The sequence below is a fragment of the Chiloscyllium punctatum genome, chromosome 1, assembly GCF_047496795.1.
Source record: "Chiloscyllium punctatum isolate Juve2018m chromosome 1, sChiPun1.3, whole genome shotgun sequence".
Lineage (NCBI taxonomy): Eukaryota > Metazoa > Chordata > Chondrichthyes > Orectolobiformes > Hemiscylliidae > Chiloscyllium > Chiloscyllium punctatum.
In genome coordinates this window covers 167,689,510-167,696,814 of record NC_092739.1, presented here as the reverse complement: position 1 = coordinate 167,696,814, position 7,305 = coordinate 167,689,510, and the positions used below count along the sequence as shown (strand labels likewise).

General features: G+C 46.4%; 1 pseudogene; it reads left to right on the top strand.

The window, feature by feature from the left end:
• The first annotated feature begins 620 nt into the window (after positions 1-620).
• LOC140483035 (U2 spliceosomal RNA) lies at positions 621-796 on the top strand (annotated as a pseudogene).
• Positions 797-7,305: the final 6,509 nt, after the last annotated feature.

Here is a 7,305-nt window from a genome sequence, read left to right as displayed (position 1 = left end):
TGGCAGGTGGGACTAGATTGGGTTGGGATATCTGGTCGGCATGGGCGGTTGGACCGAAGGGTCTGTTTCCATGCTGTACATCTCTATGACTCTATGACTCTACTTAAAGGTTAAATATGAGGGTAAGTTAGCCAGTAATATAGCGGAAGACTGTAAGAGTTTCTTTAGATATATAAACGGCAAAAGAGAGGCAAAAGTGGACATTGGGCTGCTGGAAAATGAAACTAGAGAGCACCACACGTTTGAATCTGATCTCCAGCATCTGCAGTCCTCACTTTCGCCAAGTTACCCTGAAACCCAAGTGCTTTAACGTCTTTATCAGTTTCCCATGGATGACCTTGTTGATTTCCATGTAATTGCAGACACATTGTTATCTCCATGTACGTTAGCACGGTCTTCTGCAAGGTTTCACATGGTAGACTGATTATTCGGTTTAGATCACATGGAATTGAGGGAGAGCGAGCCAGTTTGATACAAAATTGTCTCAACAGTAGGAGAAAGAGAATGGTGGTAGAGAGTTGTTCCAACTGGAGGCCTGTGACCTCCTTTTCTCTGCAAATAGTGCTCACAACAAAATTTAGAATCTTTGTATGTACTTTTGGTGATTTTATGAATAAAGTATATTTTTGAGACAAAGAAAACCTGTTCTTATCGGTTTAATATCTGTTACGTCTCTTATGTGGGGACCATAAATTAAATGGATATTTGGATCAGGGAAATGGAATGGGGGCTTGCTCTGTTGACTATCCCGAATCAGTCCTTGCCTTTCCTGTATGTCCTGTCCCTCAGGATTCCCTCCAACAACTTGCCCATCGCCGAGGCTCACTAGTCTATAGTTCCCTGGCTTGTCTTTACCGCCCTTCTTAAAGAGTGGCATCACGCTTGCCAACCTCCAGTCTTCCGGCATCTCACCTGTGACTATCGATGATACGAATATCTCAGCAAGAGGCCCAGCAATTACTTCTCTAGCTTCCCACAGAGTTCTCGGGTACACCTGACCAGGTCCTGGGGATTTATCCACTTTTAACCGTTTCAAGACATCCAGCACTTCCTCCTCTGCAATCTGGACATTTTGCAAGATGTCACCAAGTAATAAGGCTCCAGTCACACAATCAGCCTGCTATCATAACTCACACAAACACGGGGAGATTATGCAAACTCCACACAGACAGTTGCCTGAGGTGGGAATTGAACCTGGGTCCCTAGCGCTGTGAGGTAGCAGTGCTAACCACTGAGCCACCATGCCCCCAAAACAAAATCAATTTCTTTTAGTCATGAGATGAAGGCATCTCAGGGTAGTCCAGCATTTATTTCCCATCCCTAACTGCCAGAGAGCAGTTAAGAGTCAACTTTTCCCCAATAATACCACTAGGGCATCACCTTCCCAGTATCGAGCACTAATTGCCATGAGACATTCGTGCAGGTTTTTATGAATTATGTTAAAAATCACACAACACCAGATTATAACCTGGTGTTATTTGATTTTTAACTTTGTCTACCCCAGTCCAACACTGGCACCTCCACATCATTTCAGAATTACGTCACATTCAGACAGAATAATGAATGACTATGTTTGACATTGTGTTGGCTGGTGGAAGCATTTTGTATCATTTGGCTAAAGGCTGTGGGTCACTCTCTCCAGGAGCAGGTAAGGGTCAGGATTCTGGGTGTAGCTATAAATGAGGATTTAATGGACTGATTTATATGCGTTTATGCCAGATCTGCGATTAATCCGATACATGCTCATCAGTAAATAATGTGAGTTATTGTACAGTTGCAGCATAAGTTTTGTATTGTTCTACTCCAGTCTTCTCAATGTAAAGGCCAGCAATCTGTTGTTTGATTTTTTTTGCTAAAAATATTCAGGCTATACTGGTAAACCTTTCTGTGCCATTTCTTGTTGTAAGATTGTATGCAAGGAGAATATCCTTGCCTAAAAAAGGAAGTTGAGGATAATATAAAGACAACAGTTAAGGCATACCATATTGCAAATGTGAGTGGCATACTGGAAGGTTGGGAAACTTTCAAAGATCACTAAAGGGTTACTTAAAAAGTCATAAAAACAGCAAACATAAATTACAAAATAAAACAAAGCAAATATAAAAGCAGGTAGTGAAAGCTTCTAAAAAATGAAGAGAATTGTTTGTTAGAATTAGCTTTATTCTCACATGTACTCAAATGAGTGCGGTGACAAGTTTACAAATCACCACTTACAGCACCATCTTAGGTACAAAGGTACCAATGTACAGATTTATAAATACAGTAGCGCCTCGACTTACAAACATAATCCATTCTGGGACCCGGTTCGCGAACCGAATCAATTTTTACCATTGTTTGGATAGCGTAAGAATGCTTGGATGGCTGTACACAGTGCACACGCCAAAGACGAACTGAATGAAATCACGCAGAGCCTGAGAGCTTTTGCGTTCAACAAGCGCATAGCAAAGCAGAGCAATGAAACCACATGGTTGCACATGGGCTTTTTGCGTTCGTACCTTGAATTTCGTACATACGTTGAAGCAAAATTTTACGTACAATCCTGTTCGTAAACCGATTTGTACGTGAACGGGTTCGTTTGTATGTCATGGCGCTACTGTACATATTTTTAGGCAAACCAAAGTTAGAAAAATGAAGAAATAAAAGTTCAGAATAACAGTCCTTCCAACCCAGTCCATGCCAGCACCCAGTCTCCAGACCGTGTCGGCTTTCAGCTCAAGGCCAGAAGAGCACGCTGAGGTCATGCTGACCGCCACACTGGGCCGAGAGACCACCACCGGGCCAAGAGACCACCACACTGGGCCGAGAGACCGCCACACTGGGCTAAGAGGCCGCCACGCCAGGCGGAGACACTACCACACCGGGCCAAGAGGCCACCACACCGGGCCAAGAGACCGCCACACCGGGCCGAGGGACTGCCACACCAGGCCAAGAGGCTGCCATGCCAGGCCGAGAGACCACCACACTGGGCTGACAGACCGCCATGCCAGGCTGAGAGGACACTATGCCAGGCCAAGAGACCTCCACGCCAGGCCGAGAGACTGCCATGCCAGGTCGTCAGTACACCCACACTGGAACGAGAGATTGCCACGCTGGACTGGAAGACTGCCATTCCAGGATAAGAGGATGCCATGCCAGGCCAAGAGGGCACCTTGTCCGGCCAAGAGACTACCATTCTGGGTCGAGCGACTACATCCTGGGTCGAGAGACCCCCATCCTGGGCCAAGAGACCACTATACTGGGCCGAGCGACCACCATGCATGGTCAAGTGACCACCATGCTGGGTCAAGCGACCACCATCCTGTGCTGAGAGACCACCATGCTAGGCTGAACGATCAATACACTGGGCTGAGAGACCATCATCCTAGGCCAAGAGACCACCATGCTGGGCTGAGTGACTGCCATCCTAGGCCAGAGAGACCACCATGCTGGGCTGAGTGACTGCCATCCTAGGCCGAGAGACCACCATCCTAGGCCAAGAGACCACCATCCTAGGGCGAGAGACCACTATGCTGGGGTGGGACAGCCATGATGGGCCAAGAGACCACCATCCTGGGCCACGAACCACCATGCTGGGCTGAGTGACCACCATCCTGGGCCACGAACCACCATGCTGGGCTGAGCGACCACCATTCTGGGCCAAGAGACCACCATCCTAGTCTGAACGACCACCATCCTTGGGCCAAGGGACCACCATCCTGGGCTGAGAGACCACCATACTTTCGCGATAAATTTTGTGTATTATGATCTTGCTCCACAGCTACCTGATGCAAAGCTCCGAAAGCTAGCGCTTCCAAATAAACCTGTTGGACTATAACCTGGTGTTGTGTGATTTTTACCCTGTCCACCCCAATCCAATATCTGCATCTCCACATAATATTTATAGGGTCATAGAGTGATACAGCACAGAAACAGACCCGTCAGTCCAACTTGTTCATGCTAATCAAAAATCCCAAACTAGTCTCACTTGCTTGCAGTTGGCCCATATCCCTCTAAACCTTTCCTATTATAGAGTCACAGAGTCATAGAAATGTACAGCATGGAAACAGACTCTTCGGTCCTATCCGTCCATGCTGACCAGATGTCCCTACCCAATCTAGTCCCACCTGCTAGCACCCGGCCCATATCCCTCCTAACCCTTCCTATTCATATACCCATCCAAATGCCTCTTAAATGTTGCATTTGTACCAGCCTCCACCACTTCCTCTGGCAGCTCATTCCATTATTAGGAACAGCAAGGGACCAGTCACCTCTTTAGAGGTTTACTACAGGCCCCCCAATAGCAGCAGGGAGATGGAAGAAAGCATAGCTCGGCAGATTTTGGAAAAGTGTGGACGTAGTAGGGTTGTTGTAATGGGTGACTTTAACTTTCCCAATATTGATTGGAACCTCCTTCAAGCAGAAGATTTGAATGGAGCGGTTTTTGTAAGGTGTGTTCATGAGGGTTTCCTAATTCAGTACGTTGACAGGCCGACGAGGGGAGAGGCCATTCTAGACTTGGTGCTTGGCAATGAACCGGGAGCAGGTATCAGATCTTGTGGTGGGACAGCATTTTGGTGATAGTGACCACAACTGCCTCACATTCTACATAGCTATGGAGAAGGAGAGGATAAGAAAAAATGGGAGGATATTTAATTGGGGAAGAGGAAACTATGATGCGATTAGACATGAGTTAGGAAGCATGGATTGGGAGCAATTGTTCCACAGTAAAGGCACTATAGACATGTGGAGACTGTTTAAGGAACAGTTATTGCAAGTGATGAATAAATATGTCCCTCAGAGACAGGCAAGAAGTGGTAAGATAAAGGAACCTTGGATGACGAGAGCGGTGGAGCTTCTCGTCAAAAGGAAAAAGGTAGCTTACGTAAGGTGGAGGAAGCTAAGGTCAAGCTCAGCTCTACAGGATTACAGGCAGGCAAGAAAGGAGCTTAAAAATGGTCTGAGGAGAGCCAGGAGGGGGCACGAGAAAGGCTTGGCAGAACGGATTAGGGAGAACACAAAGGCATTTTACACTTATGTGAGGAATAAGAGAATGGTCAAAGAAAGAGTAGGCCCGATCAGGGATAGCATAGGGAACTTCTGTGTGGAGTCTGAGGAGGTAGGGGAAGCCCTAAATAAGTTGTTTGCTTCTGTCTTTACGAAAAAAAACGAACTTTGCAGTGAATGAAACCTTTGAAGAGCAGATGTGCATGCTGGAATGGATTGAGATAGAAGAAGCTGATGTGCTGAAAAGTTTGTCAAACATTAAGATTGACAAGTCGCCAGGCCCAGATCAGATTTGTCCTCGGCTGCTTTGGGAAACGAGAAATGCAATTGCTTCGCCACTTGCGAAGATCTTTTCATCCTCGCTCTCCACTGGAGTCGTACCTGAGGACTGGAGAGAGGCAAATGTAATTCCTCTCTTCAAGAAAGGAAATAGGGAAATCCCCGGCAATTACAGACCAGTAAGTCTCATGTCTGTGATCTACAAGGTGTTAGAAAGGATTCTGAGGGATAGGATTTATGACCATCTGGAAGAGCATGGCTTGATTAAATGCAGTCAACACGGCTTTGTGAGGGGCAGGTCATGCCTCACAAACCTTATTGAGTTCTTTGAGGATGTGACTGCAAACGTTGATGAGGGTCGAGCTGTGGATGTGGTGTATATGGACTTCAGCAAGGCATTTGGTAAGGTTCTCCATGGTAGGCTCATTCAGAAGGTCAGGAGGAATGGGATTCAGGGGAACATAGCTGTCTGGGTGCAGAATTGGCTGGCCAACAGAAGACAGCAAGTGGTAGTAGAAGGAAAATATTCTGCCTGGAAGTCTGTGGTGAGTGGTGTTCCACAGGGCTCTGTCCTTGGGCCTCTACTGTTTGTAATTTTTATTAATGACTTGGATGAGGGGATTGAAGGATGGGTCAGCAAGTTTGCAGACGACACAAAGGTTGGAGGTGTCGTTGACAGTATAGAGGGCTGTTGTAAGCTGCAGCGGGACATTGACAGGATGCAGAGATGGGCTGAGAGGTAGCAGATGGAGTTCAACCTGGATAAATGTGAGGTGATGCATTTTGGAAGGTCGAATTTGAAAGCTGAATACAGGATTAAGGATAGGATTCTTGGTAGTGTGGAGGAACAGAGGGATCTTGGGGTGCAGGTACATAGATTCCTTAAAATGGCCACCCAAGTGGACAGGGTTGTTAAGAAAGCATATGGTGTTTTGGCTTTCATTAACAGGGGGATTGAGTTTAAGAATCATGAGATCTTGTTGCAGCTCTATAAAACTTTGGTTAGACCGCACTTGGAATACTGCGTCCAGTTCTGATCGCCATATTATAAGAAAGATGTGGATGCTTTGGAGCGGGTTCAGAGGAGGTTTACCAGGATGCTGCCTGGACTGGAGGGCTTATCTTATGAAGAGAGGTTGACTGAGCTCGCATTTTTTCATTGGAGAAAAGGAGGAGGAGAGGGGACCTAATTGAGGTGTACAAGGTAATGCGAGGCATAGATAGAGTCGATAGCCAGAGACTATTTCACAGAGCAGAAATGACTTACACGAGGGGTCATAGTTTTAAGTTGGTTGGAGGAAAGTATAGAGGGGATGTCAGAGGCGGGTTCTTTGCCCAGAGAGTTGTGAGAGCATGGAATGCGTTGCCAGCAGCAGTTGTGGAGGCAGGGTCATTGGGGACATTTAAGAGACTCCTCGACATACATATGGTCACAGAAATTTGGGGGTGCATACATGAGGATCAGTGGTCGGCACAACATCGTGGGCTGAAGGGCCTGTTCTGTGCTGTACCGTTCTATGTTCTATATTCTATACACGTACCACCCTCTGCGTGAAAACATTGCCCCTTAGGTCTCTTTTATATCTTTCCCCTCTCACCCTAAATCTATGCCCTCTAGTTCTAGACTACCCCACCCCAGGGAAAAGACTTTGCCTATTTACCCTATCCATGCCCCTCATAATTTTATAAACCTCTATAAGGTCACTCCTTAGCCTCTGACACTCCAGGGAAAACAGCCCTAGCCTATTCAATCTCTCCCTGTAGCTCAAATCCTCCAACACTGGCAACATCCTTGTAAATCTTTTCTGAACCATTTCAAGTTTCACAACATCCTTCTGATAGGAAGGAGACTAGAATTGAACACAGTATTCTAAAAGTGGTCTAACCAATGTCCTGTACAGCTGCAACATGACCTCCCAACTTCTGTACTCACCACTGTGACCAATAAAGGAAAGCATACCAAACGCCTCCTTCACTATCCTATCTACCTGCGACTCCACTTTCAAGGAGCTATGAATCAACGCTCCAAGGTCTCTTCATTCA